Source organism: Choloepus didactylus, chromosome 7 (genome assembly GCF_015220235.1).
Source record: "Choloepus didactylus isolate mChoDid1 chromosome 7, mChoDid1.pri, whole genome shotgun sequence".
Classification (NCBI taxonomy): Eukaryota; Metazoa; Chordata; class Mammalia; order Pilosa; family Megalonychidae; genus Choloepus; species Choloepus didactylus.
Window position 1 is genome coordinate 4164029 of NC_051313.1, and position 14795 is coordinate 4178823.

At 47.6% G+C, this 14795-nt stretch overlaps 1 protein-coding gene and 1 pseudogene across 1 annotated transcript in view; both read right to left on the reverse strand.

The window, feature by feature from the left end:
* The window catches only part of PHACTR2 (phosphatase and actin regulator 2), a 193091-nt gene that overhangs the window by 109813 nt on the left and 68483 nt on the right, over positions 1–14795 (reverse strand). The window lies entirely within an intron of this gene.
* On the reverse strand, positions 7961–10078 carry LOC119539041 (annotated as a pseudogene).

Consider the following 14795-nt stretch of genomic DNA (forward strand, 5'->3'; position numbering starts at 1 on the left):
GCCTGTCATTCCTCTATGCAGATTAGCCGGGGTCAGGGGTCACGGGGGTGGGGACGACGGAGAGGGGAGAGGGGGGGCGAGGGGGGAGGGGGGAGAGGGGAAGCAAGGGGGAGGAGGAGAAGAGGGGAGGGGGAGGGTTGGAGAGAGGAGGGGGGGAGGGGAGGGGAGGCCCGGGCTGGTCCAGCCCCCCAGCTCCAGGCCACGCCCTTTAACTTAGAGGGTTCAGTGTCAAAAGACCCTTTAGGGCAGGACGGAAAGGAATGGAAATCCTAAGTCCTGGCCCTTCATTTAAGGAAATTTGTTTCCTAAAAGCCGTGCCTTCCTGTCTTCTGTCTTCGGTACCGGACCGCAGCACTGGGAGATGTCTGCGTGTGGGTGTTTTTCCTCACTTTAAAAAGTATCTTCCTTTTAACAAATATAATTTTTAAAACAACAAAACACCAGGAGTGGCCTCAGTGAGACTAGACAGCAAATGGGCCTGATCGCTCCGTGTGGGAAACGGACAAATGACCCCCTTTGCCGTGGACCCCCGCACACTCAGGGGCGCCCCACCCCGGAGTCTCCAAAGAGCCCGCGGGGAAGCCTACGAGACCCCCCCAGTGGAAAGGTGTTTACAACGCGCACAACCACAACCAGGCGCCACCACCCCCGCAGAGCTGAATTATATCTTACAGCATCTATTCAGTCTCCATCTTCCAAATACGTATCCAAACCAACACTCGGGATTTCACTTGGTCAGCAGGGTGAGTGCTGAGAATGCCACATACACACATGCACACACCCCCACACATATACACACATGCACACACCCATACATACACACATGCACACACCTACACACCCACACATGCACGCCCATGCACACACCCACACATATACACACATGCACCCACACCCACACATACATGCACACACCTACACACCCACACATGCACACCCATGCACACACCCACACATACACCAACACATTTACACCCCCACATACACACCCACCCACATGCACACACCTACATACCTGTGCACACACCCACACCCAAACATATACATACCCACACATACACATCCATATATATACCAATATATGTATATACACTCTCATCTGCACACATATACACACTCACACACATTTATGTATCCATACATTTACACATCCAACACATATACACCGACATATACATACACACATATCCACAACCACATACACATATACACATCCATATATACACAGACCTACACACCCACATATACACATCCATGTATATAAATACACCCACACTGTACACACACATCCATGTACCCACACATCCCTATGTAACACACACATATGGACATCCATATATCTATACACACATATATACACTTCCATATGTACACACAGTGCATTAGACTGGATGGTAGGGCCATAAATTTGTTCACTTTGTGAAATTTCATTGAACTGTATAGTATGAGTTGTGCACTTTTCTGAATGTGTATTTCATTAAGTTAAAAAAACAAGTGCAATAGCTATTTAGGTCACCTGTCAGAGCTCTGAGCATTCATAGGTTATCCTGGACCCTCCAACCACTTAAAAGCAACATAGTTATATATTTAATAAAATCTAAGTTATTACCTTAAACAGAATCATGTTTTCTAAAGTTTCAATTATTAAGATCATGTGGAGCCTTGTTCTCTTTTTGAAAGGAACCCGCTTGTCAGTTTCACCAAGGTTAAGTGGCCCTGCTTTTTCACACTCAGTAGCCCACCCTCCATGGTGGGAAGCTTCTTTCCCTAAATAGTGTTATTGATGATCTACCTGCCTTTGTCTACTTCACTCTCAAGAAACTGACTTTTTAAGGAAACTGAGGATTTTGTCAAAATGAGTTTTAACTCAGTAAATGAAATTAATCCTAACTAAATTTCCTTAAAAAGTGTCCGGGACACAGCCCTGCCTGGGGAGCTCAGCAATGAAAGAAAAGCATTTTAATGGCCGGTTCATTCCTTTCTGTTTTAAGAAACAAGAACAACAAAAATATGCCATGTGTCCTCTCAGGGTAAATGCCAGGAGGACCCTCCCTCCAGCTCCTCCTCTGGAGCCTGAGGAAGGGTCACGATCAGAGGACAGGTGCAGAGATACGGAAAAGTAATGAGTGCTAAAGCTGGAGGGAAGTTCAACTCTGAGGCAAATGTTATTTTTGCTATCATTCCTTCTTTTCCTTGAGAAACAATCAGGTGTTTCTTTTTATTTACCTACAAATTCCTATTTCACCCACCCAGGGGGCTCTCATCTCTGGTCACCTTGCCCAACACCTCCCGGGCCCTCGGAGCTGACGCCCTCTTGCCCTCACCCGGGATTCCTGGATCCCTGCTCAGGTTCCTGATCAGTTGCACACTTTCCTCGACGTTTCTCCAGCTCCGCTGCGTCTCCCTGAAGGACACCATCCCACACTGCAGGAACGCGGGCCGAGGTTTCTTCAAAGCACGGGCGGTTCTACTCTTTCCAGAGCTTCGGAGAGAGCTCGGCGCGTAAGGGGCCCTGTGTGGCCTCAGCTCCCAAGCTCTACTAGCGAACAAAGGAAAAGTCGACAGAAATCCCTAAATTTCATTTCTAGGTCCCAACCTAAAGGTTAGAACATATCGTTTAACAAGGCTGTATTAAGACAATTTCCTCCCAAATTGCGTTACTCTTGCCTTATTTGAGTTCATCTGATACTTCTCAGCCGACTCACACATTTACAAAGGGTTCTGGTTGTTAATCCTATAGGTTTACGGTTTGACTCCGGAAATGTTTAATTTCACCTGAAGAATATCAACATTTCTCTGCTTCCTACCTCTTTCCAGGGAGTTTATAAAAATGCTAAACAAGATGAGTCCCAACCCCTAACTCTGAGGAAGCCATATATTCATAATTCTTCTGAGTTTATCCCCTTCTGTGTCCTGTATCTCTAAGCCAGTCTCTTACTCAGTGATATGCTGGTAAATGCTTAACAACCGGTTTGGGCCACAGGGGTGGGTGGGTGGGAGGACGGATTAGTATAGTATTTGCCCCTTTCCATGATCAAAATACCCCTGCAATGGCTGCTTCCAGCTACCAACAGGCTCACAAACTGGACATCAACTGGCTCGCCAAATGCCTGCACATTCAACAAGGGGCCCGCCAGCCTGTGCGAGCCGTCTTCACACACAACTACTTCTAACTTTTATTATACGCTGTCATCAAATCATACCACTACTGGAATTTGAGGAACAGCGTATATTAAACCTTTCTAAAAATATGGATTTGATGGTATCTACAGATTTTCCACTCATCAGTCTAAATATTTTCCAAGCTCTGAAAGCACTTCTTTGATTTATTCATTTACTTCCAGAAAGAAATCAAACTGAGTGGCCTAGTTAGGTAGAATTTTTCCTGCCAGAGACCAGCGTGCTGTGACACATTGTACAGAGTCACGGTTTCCCCAAGCTCACCCCAATGGGACCCTAGCCTGGCACCTGCCGTCTCCTCCCGGCCGGAAGCCCGGCACCTATTGGAAACGAGCTGGAAGGAAACATAACCTGCACTTCAGAGTCGGGGCTATTCGTGGCACAGTCCTTTCCCATGGTCAAGGACAAAATGGCGGATGTGCAATTCGAGGGCTGGAGCCGCAACGGTCACCACTTTCAAACCGCGCACCGCAGGCACCTGCCAGGCCAGGAGCAGCAATGAAGGCTTGAGTGATGGAGGAGGCACAAAGACCCTCCTTCCTCGGATCAGTGTCGCGGTGCATACTGATCCTGGGTCCTGCTTGCCCGGGTGCCGCCAGCTCAGCCAGGCAGTGGGGGTGAGGGGTGACAAGTGGGGGGTCATGGGGGGAGAGACATGTCAGGCCTGGGGAGCCACGGTGGCTGGCTGTGGTCATCGACAAGGAGATGAGGCAGACCTCAATGGGTTCCCCAGGTTCTGGACTTGACCACGGAGACCCACTGAATCGATGCACCCCTAGAAACCTTTCCTCGTGGGACAGAAACAAGCGCAAAATTCATAACTTTCCAAATCAGATTTTTAGAAATGTCATCAGTTTGTTTCTAAGGACAATGGTCAGAAGAAAGAAGTTCACTGATCATTTAAAAGCATCACTTTAGCCAATAATTTTCTTTCCACCCACCACGATCAGATTTACCAGAAAGCAGAAAACAGCCTTTCTTGCCCTCCTCTGGTGGGGCCTTACAGGGCAATTTGTAAAGTTAGAAGGTTGCTTAAACACAAGAGATTCTAATAATCAGGTAAAAGAAATCATAACTCAGAAACTGAAAGGTATTATGCTAATGTTTTTAAAGTATGCAAGTAGGTTTTTACTAGTGCATATCTACTGGGATTTTTCTTAAACTTGGTATTGCTCCCAAAACTTGGCTGCATTTTGTGAAAGGCATCTTGGGAGGAGCAGCTTGCTTAGAAAACTGTACCAAAAAAACAAATCAAATTTTTACTGAATCTCATAATTTCAGTGAAAATGCTATATGTGTAGTTAGTGTTTATTCTCAAAGTGTTTACTCTATAGTGATTACAACTTAATGCTTGCTAAAATACACCTTTTATTTTACAACTCTGAGATATTTCAACATGGTAATAAAAACAAAGGAGGACCTTTTTGAAAGAAAAGAATTACAACTGTGGACATTCTAGTTATACTAAGCATCAGTGAAAACTGCATTCCACGAGTATTAGAACAGGAAACAAACCTGTAAGGCGGCCTTTTCTTTCCTATTGTTCTGGCATTTTTACATGGTTTCCTGAGTTTTCCTTCTTCTTGCTCAAGCTAAAAGGATTAACAAAATTCCTGCCTGCGTCTCTGCAGAGGGTGTGGTGTCCCACGTGTGCTCACTTAGAGACTGGGCGGCCAGCTGGGAGAGCTGCCCTGGAAAACAGAGCCTTCCAGAGGCGGGGCTGGAATTTCCTTTTCCAAAAACTTCCCCCCGGGAGGAAAAGTGTCTGTAATTTGCTGCACTTCCTTTCATAAGCAAAACAAATGCTTCATCCACTGTATTTAAAACTATGATAAGTGCTATAAAATTAATAATATTTTAACTTACTGACCAAAATCCATAGAGAGAAGACCTTAAAGACATCATTAATAATTAATGTCCAAATTATACAAAACCTTGGCGTAAAGTAAGGTCTGAATCATCATCTTATTGGCCACACCTGCCTAGAAACTAACCAAAACTCTGGCACACAGAAGGCCCTTGAAGAACAGGTGACAGAGAAAAGAGTGGACATTTACACTATTTCCTAATTATAGCAAATTGACATATGGACAAAAAAACCCAGACAGGACCCTGTGTTTGATTCTGGTAATAGTAAGAGAACATCCAGTCTGCCAGTGACAGTCAGCTCCCCTTTATCTTCTGCTCTGTCACATGCTCGTCCAGGGGGTCACCAGAACTGACCGAGGCCCCCGAGGACCGGCCCCCATGCTGGGGGGCCCGGAACACACACAGTGGACAGGGGTCCCGGGGTGCAGAGGTAAACGACTCTGACAGCGGGGACCCCAGCAGAGGCCTGGCCCGTCAGTGCTGAGGGGCACCGTGGGCTGGTGGAGACGAGGCTTTAAACCTTACCAGCTGCTTCAGCCATGGCTTTCCCACATGGAGGAGGCTGGAATTCATCTCGGAGATGCCTCAGGATGGCGAGTTGCCATCTAAATCAAGGGAAGAGGAAATGCTGATGGCGAGCTGTCAGTGCTAACTGTATTTGTTTGTTTATTGCTTGCAGCTTTTTAAGGAGTCATTTATAAAATCCCCAAAGTTACCCCTTTTAAGTGACAATTCAGAGAGTTTGGTAAATATGCCCAGTAGCGTGACCACTGTCACCATCATGCTTTCGAGCACATGATGCTTGATGTCCTGTGTCACCGCGGCTGGGCTGTGGTGTCTGGTTGTTTGGGCAGACGCTGGCCTGCATGTGGCTGTGAAGGGATTTTGCAGCAGGGATCAGCCTCTACAGCCAGTTGACTTCAAGTAAAGGAGCTCATCCTCCATATCGTGAGTGGGCCCCAGACAATTGGTTGAAAGAACCGTTTTCCAGAAAAAGGAATTCTGCCTCGACTCCTCTCTGGGTTTCCAGCCTCTGGACTTGCCTGTCCCCGTAATTGCGTGAGCTGATTTCTGGGGATAATTCTCTTCGTATATATTCATTTGTTCACACCGTGGGCTCCATCTCTCCGGGGAACCTGATTCTAGAACCCTTGGAGAGCCCTGGCGTCCTGGCGTGTCCCTCTGCAGGTAAGCCCCAGCCCACTCCTGGCATCTGACCCGGGTCAGTCCTGTAGGATGTTTCTAGAGTTCTTTTCCAGATAAGTGGAATAATGCTAGGGCAGTCCCTTGCGTCTGGCTTCTTTCCCTCAACGGTTTTGAGATTCATCCATGCGGTTGCGTGTGTCATGTTCTGTTCCTTTTGTGGCTGAGTAAAATGCCGCTTAGGGGCAGAGCCAAGTCTGCCGCTGCATTTACCAGTTAGCAGACACTTGGATTATGACTGTTCCGCATTGCGTTCCGAACCGCTGAGAATTCGTGGGATTCACAATACATCATGTCCATTACGGACCTGTATTCCTGAGAATTCATTCATTAGTTCATTCATTCAACAGGTATTTATTTTGCGTCTCCTTTGCTGGGGCAAAGGAAGGAGGAGGTGGGGCTGGCTGGGGGGGACGGTGGCCCCAAGTGGCATATGGTTTGCCAGTCCCTACGTGCAGCTCCGTGAGAACCTAGAGGCGACTTTGCTGCATCTTTGGACAAAAAAGTAATTGGAGTGTAGGTGAAGACAAGTCAAGATGAAAAACAGAACTACCAGGTGGTTATAAAAGCCAAAGCATCACTACTAGGAAGGTGAATTTAAAACTGTCCGTCTGTGTGATTTTTGCATTCAGAGAAGAAATGCAGATGGATTTTTAGGGTTATTTTACACACTCCCATTATTAAATAGCTCAGCATTCCATGACAAAAACAGATGAAGCACTCATATCCACTCCTAATTTTTCCTTCCTTTAGAGTAAACATGTCTCCACAATACTTCCGTTTGTAGTACACTGGGATCTTTAAAAGATGTCCAAATGATATCGTAAGGGAATCACAAACAAAGTACATTAAGTAGTATCTCTTATTTAACAGTTTAACTTCAACAGCTCTTCACGTTCACGCTCTTGGTATTTCAAAACAGAAAATAAAGCTATGATAAAGGAACTATAAGATTAGTTCCTAGGAACACACTTAGTTGCATGAGAACTTAAATCTAAAGCAAGGGAAGGCCTCCAAGTAAAACAACCCTCTAGGGAAAGTTGCCAGCGTGGAAGAGGTTTTATAATATAAACTGGATTTCAATGACTGCAAATCGCTTCTCCATTAAGGGAAGTTGACAAGTCCTCCCAGTGGGCTATAAAGAGTGGAAGGTGGAGCACTTTGAGGGTGCTCTGCTCTAATCTTTCATCAAGATGAGATTTATTCCGGAACAAGTCATAGAATCACGCAGTTAAGGAGCAGACTCACACAATGGGCTTGGAATATTGCCCTTTTAAATCTACACGCCACTCTGCAGCAATGGACTCTTGTGCTGAAGAGGTTTCATCCCCTAACTTCTCTAAGTAGATGCTTTTGGTTATGAAAATGCACAGGAAATTTTTACAAGTTAGAGAGGGACCTGATATATAAGAAGCGACCTTTTAGTTGCAAAATAATTGTTATACTTTAAAAGAGCTCTCTATATACTTTTTTCCCCCACAATTTTCATAAAGGTCTTTCTCATTATTGGTGGGTAGCACATTTAGCAGTCAAATATATTTAAATAATGTATAGGTGACTGCACGACTGCAACATTGTAACTAGATAACCAATTCAACTAGAAACCAGCTAACAAGTATATAAAATATAACTGCCTTAGTTTAAAATACAGCTCTTGTTTACATCATCCTTTGTTTTGAAAAAGCTTGCTGGTCAGGATGGAAATAGATTAAGGCCAAATCTTCCACACCCCCATTCCCAGAGTGACCTCACTGGAGTAAGCCCCCAGCTCCAGGGCAAGCCCAAGTGTGTGGCCTTGGAGGTTAAAGCTCTTCCCGACCACCAGAGCAGAAGGTGTGAGCGTCCCACCAGGCCTCCGAGTCTCCGGGTAGCCCACCCCAGTGCAACTAGGGCTGCTGCCTTCTGCAGAAATGGAAGCAGTGGGAGCCAACTGACGTTCAGCTGCAATGCCAAAACCAGTGCTGTTGGTACTCGATGTCCACGCAAGGTTTTCTGACGTGTCAAGACCGCCACGTACTCTGATTAACCGACCCTCCAAATTCTGTCCCTTCATCAACATTAGTGTGTAGCTGGAAGTCCCCAGTCCTGCAGCCCATTGGGAAGTTATTTCTTATCGGCTCTGATTTGGCACCAGCAAGCCAGCCCTCATAACCAAAGACGGCTGAGCCATGGGTTGCAAGTCCAGGAAAATCAAAATCATCCCAACCAAGGTTCACACACGCCCTCTTGTAAGGAGACTTGATTTCACCACTTTTCTTTCCTGCGTGTGGTGAGAAGGTGGTATCAAATGTCAGCTTCAAACCTTGACACCTCTGGCCTTTGGTTGCGATTTCTGCTCCCAGAGTGTCATCGGTGTTCCCGTTCTCGGCGCAGGTGAGCCCGTACTCACGCCATTTGTGTTTGGTCTCCAAGGTCCCGGTAACTTGGCACAGTTTGTAGTAGGTGAACCAGATGTGGAGAATTACACACCAGGGCACAACTTCGTTTTCACATCCAGGTGCACCAACCCAAACCAAACCCTCTGTTGAAAATATCTCTGGCAGCTTTGCCAAGGCCAGCGTACAATGGAGGAGCTCGTGTTGGCCGCACACAGCTCTGCGTGTAGATGCTGTGTGGAGGCTGGGGGAAGGGGTGATCTGAAGACTCTGGAGGGGCAGCCCCCCGCACTGCTCAGAGCTGGAGCCCCCAGGCCCGACCAAGAGAGGGCTGCAGCTGCCGTGGCTGGATGGGCTTCTCTCTACATACTTTTAGCAAGAGAAAATGTGCGTTTTGCTTTGCCATAAATATTCCAACCTCCCCACCCCCACCCCGAAACCCCAAAGTCTCCACTGTTTCTTCAGATTATTTTATTTCCACTTTGTGGGTGTCTACCCAGCATTGTTTTTTGAACCAGTGACACAGTGTTTCCTTTCTGTGACCCAATGATAGCTACAATTTCCAACCACATATCTTATGATAACATACAACGTTAACGTGTGTTCCTCAATTGGGTCTATCATTTTTGAGTGATTATTTTTGTTCTGTTTCCAAGTTAAATATTACTTGCTTTATCTGGAGTTTTTCACTTTATGCAAAAGCACTATGGATATTTTAGTAGTATTCCATTGTTTATGTCAATATGGAAGTATCTAGAACCTTACTCTGAAACTGATATTCCCATCTGAAGACAGAGACTTTCTCTCTTGGCTTACCAATGCTGCAGGTGCTTAAAATCCACAGCACATTCTCTTCCCTTCACCTGGGTTTCCCCAAAAGCCTGGGTTCTCAAATCTCCTTTCACCTTCCTCTTCTACTGCCAGCAGGACCCAGCCTCCCTCAGGGTTTCCTTTCCCATGTCCACTCGGGGTGATCGACCCTCGATATCTGGCCTCCACGTCCCGGGACGTGCACCTACAGCTGATGCACCAAGGGGCAGGTCAGTTTGAACACGAGCCCTCTGGGGCCTGGCCTCTGAGTTTCCAAAGCAACCTCCCCGTGGAAGTCACCCCTGGCCTTCTCCACGGCTCCCTCGTGGGACAGGATGCCCCTTGGAGGTCACTATTTGTTTACCACGGTGGTTTGAAGCTGTCTGCACTGCAGAAAAGCATGTTCTAAAGCTAATCCATCCCTGCGGGTGTAGACCTACTGTAGGCTATTTCAGTTAAGGCATGCTGTAGGTGGGTCTTAATCCTCTTACTGGAGTCCTTTATAAGAGAATAAAAGACAGAGAAAATGCAGAAAAAAGCCCCAGAGAAGCTGAGAGAGGAAGTCACCAAAGCCCGACGCTGGAAGCAGTGAAGCCCTGGAGAGAAGGGAGAGACGGCAGTCGTGCCACGTGCCTGGCCATGATGCGGAGGAGCTGAGGATCCCCGGAAGCTGGACTTCGGGAACAAAGCACTGCCTGTTGCTGCCTCAAACTGGACATTTTCACAGCTAAAGAACAGTAAGCTTGTAAGTTACTAACCCCCCATTGTAAAAATCAACCCATTTCTGGTATATTCCATTTCGTCAGCTTTAGGAAGCTAAAAATTTACCCTTGTACAACCTGCACAGGGTCAGGCTTAGGGCAAGTGCTCAGTAACTGTATATTGGATATATGAGTGGATGAAAGAGTGAACCTGATCTGTTGACAGGTGGGTGCCAGGGGAAACAGGAAGGAGAAAGAAGGAAGCAGTCAAGTGCGGGGGCAGCTTTATGGGAAGGCTGGACTGAGCAGGAGTGTCTCCAGGTCATTTACACACGAGTCCCCCAAGAGTATCTACAGGACATTTACACACGAGTCCCCCAGAAGTGTTTCCAGGTCATTTACACACAAGTCCCTGGAGTGTCTCCAGTACATTTACACGAGTCCCCCAGGAGTGTCTTTAGGACATTTGCACACGAGTCCCCTGGGAGTGTGTCCAGGACATTTACACACAAGTCCCGCAGGTCTGTGATGAAGCCAATTGAGAACACACACCCAAACTATATTTCATGAGCATCTCCTAAATACATACATTTACGTTTTCAATGTTCCCTGTCAAAACTTTGTTCAGTTTCTCTCCTGGGGTCGCAGGCCTATGTCTTTTAAACTTTATTTGGCTGAAATGTAGGAAGCAGAGGCTAAGAGGGGATGTGGATGAAATCGCAGATCGCCACGTGCCGATGAGCACGGTGGAGGGAGCACCGCCAGCTTACTCCAGATTGGAGGAAGAGAGCCTCTGAGTGAGGACGGCAGGAGGTGGTGGCAGGTGTCTCCTGGGACACAGCCCTGCATGCCCCTCCCTGTGATGTAGGGGCACCTGTGACTTGCTCTCCACCAAGACTACAGAGGATATGTGTGGTTAGCTGTCTGTGACCCCACAACCTGAGACCCCCGCCAGGCTGTCCCTCCCCTCCTGGCTGTGAGGAGCCAGTGCCATGTGTGAGCGGCCACAGGGTGGTCCCAAGGTGTGGAGCGGAGACCTCAGTCCCTCAGCCACCAGGACCAAATGCCAGCGGCCACGACAGCTCGGAGTGGATCCTTCCCCACGAGAGCCTCACAGGAGCCTGACCCAGCTGATGCCCTGACAAGGCCTGGCTGACATCCTGACCTGCCTGGCACCCCAACACAGCCTGGCTGACACCCCGACCTGGCCGACACCCTGACACGGCCTGGCTGACACCCCAACCTGGCCGACACCCCGACATGGCCTGGCTAACACTCTGACCTGGCTGACACCCTGACCTGGCTGACATGCCAACACAGCCTGGCTGGCACCCTGACACAGGCTGGCTGACACCCCAACCTAGCTGGCACCCCGACACAGCCTGGCTGACACCCCAACCTGGCTGACAGCCTGACGCAGTGTGGCTGACACCCTGAGCTGGCTGACACCCCGACCTGGCTGACACCCCAACAAGGCTGACACTCTGACCTGGCTGACATCTTGATGCAGCGTGGTTGACACCCTGACCTGGGTGACACCCCAACACAGCTGACACCCCAACACAGCTGACACCCTGATGCAGTGTGGCTGACACCCCGACCTGGCTGACACCCTGACACAGCTGACACCCTGATGCAGCGTGGATGACACACCAACCTGGGTGACACCCTGACACAGTTGACACCCTGATGCAGTGTGGCTGACACCCCGACCTGGCTGACACCCTGACACAGCTGACACCCTGATGCAGCGTGGATGACACCCCGACCTGGGTGACACCCTGACACAGCTGACACCCTGATGCAGTGTGGCTGACACCCTGACCTGGCTGACACCCTGATGCAGTGTGATTGACACCCCGACACAGCTGACACCCCGACACGGCTGACACCCCGACCCAGCTGACACCCCAATGAGACCGGCGATACCCTGAGACCTCGAGCTGCGGACCCAGCTGAGCTGAACCCAGACTCCCCCCATGAAAGCCGAGAGGACCCGCGTTGTTTTCAGCCACTGAGCTTGTGGTAACACGGTTATGCAGCAATGGATGACCAGTAAGGTCCATCCAGCAGACATGGAGGCTGGAGGGAGCGGACTCAGGAAGGCTAACTCACGTGTAGAGGGACGAGAGGCCAGGAGCAGGAGGAGGGACCCCTCACCAAGGAAGGAGGGCAGGCGGGTGGCCCAATGCTTCCCTCTGCCGCGCTCAGAGAGGGCATGGCCAGGAAAACGGACTGCAGCCAACAGCCAAGAAGTGAAGTTTATATACCATGATGTGGCTGCTATGAAAGTATATCTCGTTAAAACATTATGATGCTGGTTTAGCAAACTGTGCACCCTCACCAGCATGTCAGAATCACAGAAGCAGTTCTTGGGAAGTCTCCTAACCTGGTTAGAGCCCAGCTGTGCATCCAAATCCCACAGACTGACCACGATCCTGCCAGCCCCAGCCAGGGCTGCACCCTCTCTCCTCCAGCCGTGGGTGGTGCACACTGTGTCTTCGTAAATAGTATCCCGAACCAAAAACAGGGACGGAAAGCCCAGAGGCGCGAAAATGCCCAAATCATCACTAGAGTGATATACTCTCTCCTACTAGCAATGCAAGGTCCACGAGGAAAAATAATCTTGGTTTTTGTTTACTGCCTTATCCCTTTGCATCAATAAATATTTACTGAATGAATGAAGCAGCTCAATTTTTCTCCCTCATTTCTTCATTTGTAAAATGAGGATCATAATAGTATCCCCAACCAGTCATGAGGATTAACTGGTATAACACACGTTAAATAACTAGAACATGGCTTTGCATGTAGTAACTGCATAATAAAATTTAGTCAAAGCAAATCATCTAAATACACTTTATGTAATGAACCTGTTAGAAAAAAGGACCTGAACATGCTTAATTCACTCCCCAATACAGGAGAATCTTGTCATTAAGGAGGTTCGACTTCAGGTTAACATATTTAAGTTTAACCTGAACTTAAAGAATTTAGAGTTACTTTGAAATTAATTTGGATGGAGAAATGCATCTCCAAAATACGTCAAAGGGTTCGGTGTGATTTTTTACTACGGAGGCTTATATTAAATTGCGTTTTTCATCTATCGTGATCTCAGAAGCCATGTACCCAAGCAGACCCCTCTGACACTTCCCTCCTGCGGCTCAGGAAGCGTCTGGAGTCCTTCGTGACCCGCGAGAGCCGCCCCGTGTGCAGCACTGAGGACCCCGAGCCGCTTCTCCCGACCCCGCTCTCCACCCTCGCCCTCTCCGCTGTCGGCTTCCCGAGGGCGGCCTCCGGGTACACCGGCCTCGCCCGTCTCCCGGGCATCCCAAACCTCCCGGACACAGCGCCTGGCGGGAAGTGAACGAGGACGTCCCGCAGAGAGAGGGGGTCTAACCCCAGGCGCGCCGGGCCGTTCCCAGGCCCTGAACAAACGCCCTGAGCCCCGCTGGCTCTCCCGTACACGCGGGAGCTCCCGTCGTTCCCAGGATATCATCCATCGTATTGTCATCCTCTTTTGTCAGAAGCGTTAACTTAGTGTTTTAAAGGCCGTATGAGTGCTGAGGAGCACACACGTCTTCCTGGATCAAGATACAAGTCTTGGGGCAACGTCAAATAGCATTAGCTTTTAAAACTTAACCTCTCCGCAAGGAGGGCCATGCCCACCACTTGTGGTCAGCATGGCACCGGAGACCCTGAGCATCTCACCTAAGGCAAGTAAAAAAATCAAAGGCTCCCAGCTTAGAAAGGAAGAACTAAAACTGTCTTTATCCACCAATGATGATTGTGTGTATTTAAAATCATAAAGGAAGCTAAGAAACAACCATTAGCACTAATAAGTGAATTTAGCAAAATGCAGGCTACAAAGTCAATATACAAAAACAATTATATTTCTTTCTAATAATAGGCAATTGGAAAATAAACTAAAACAAATGCAACTGTAACAGCATTGAAAAAATAAAGCACTCATAAATAAATTTAATGAAATTTAATGAAATATGTAAAAGGCCGTTACAAAAAACTACAAAACATGGCTGAGAGGCATTAAAGACCTAATAAGTGGAGAGATGTACCATCTTCACGGACCAGAAGAATCTATAATGGTAAGACGTCAATACTCCTCAAATCTATCTATAGATTCAAAGAAATCCCAATCAAAATCCCAGCATGCATTCTTGTAGAAATTGACAAGCTGACTCTAAAATTTATATGGAAATGCAAAGGACCTGAAACAGACAAAACAATATTGAAAAAGAAGAAGAAAGTTGAAGGATGTGCACTCTGTGATTTCAAGTCATGCTGTAAAGCTACAGTAGCCAAGAGAGCATGACATTGGAATAAGAAAAGACATACAGATCAATGGAAAAGAATCCAGAGTCCAGAAATAGACCCACTCATCCACAGGCAATTGATTTCCCACCAAGGCACAAAAGCAATTCAAAGAGAAGGGAAAATCTTTCACCAAAAGACCAGTGCACCTTGGTCATAGTTTACTCTATACACAAAACTTAATGCAATTCATTAAAACAACATATTTATTGAGTATCTGCTATACATGGCATCTGGGTCATCTGCAGTGAACAAAACAGATATGTCCCTGTTCTCAAGAAGTTTACAGTCTAGTAGGGAGACAAACATTAGACAAGTAAGCACATCAGAG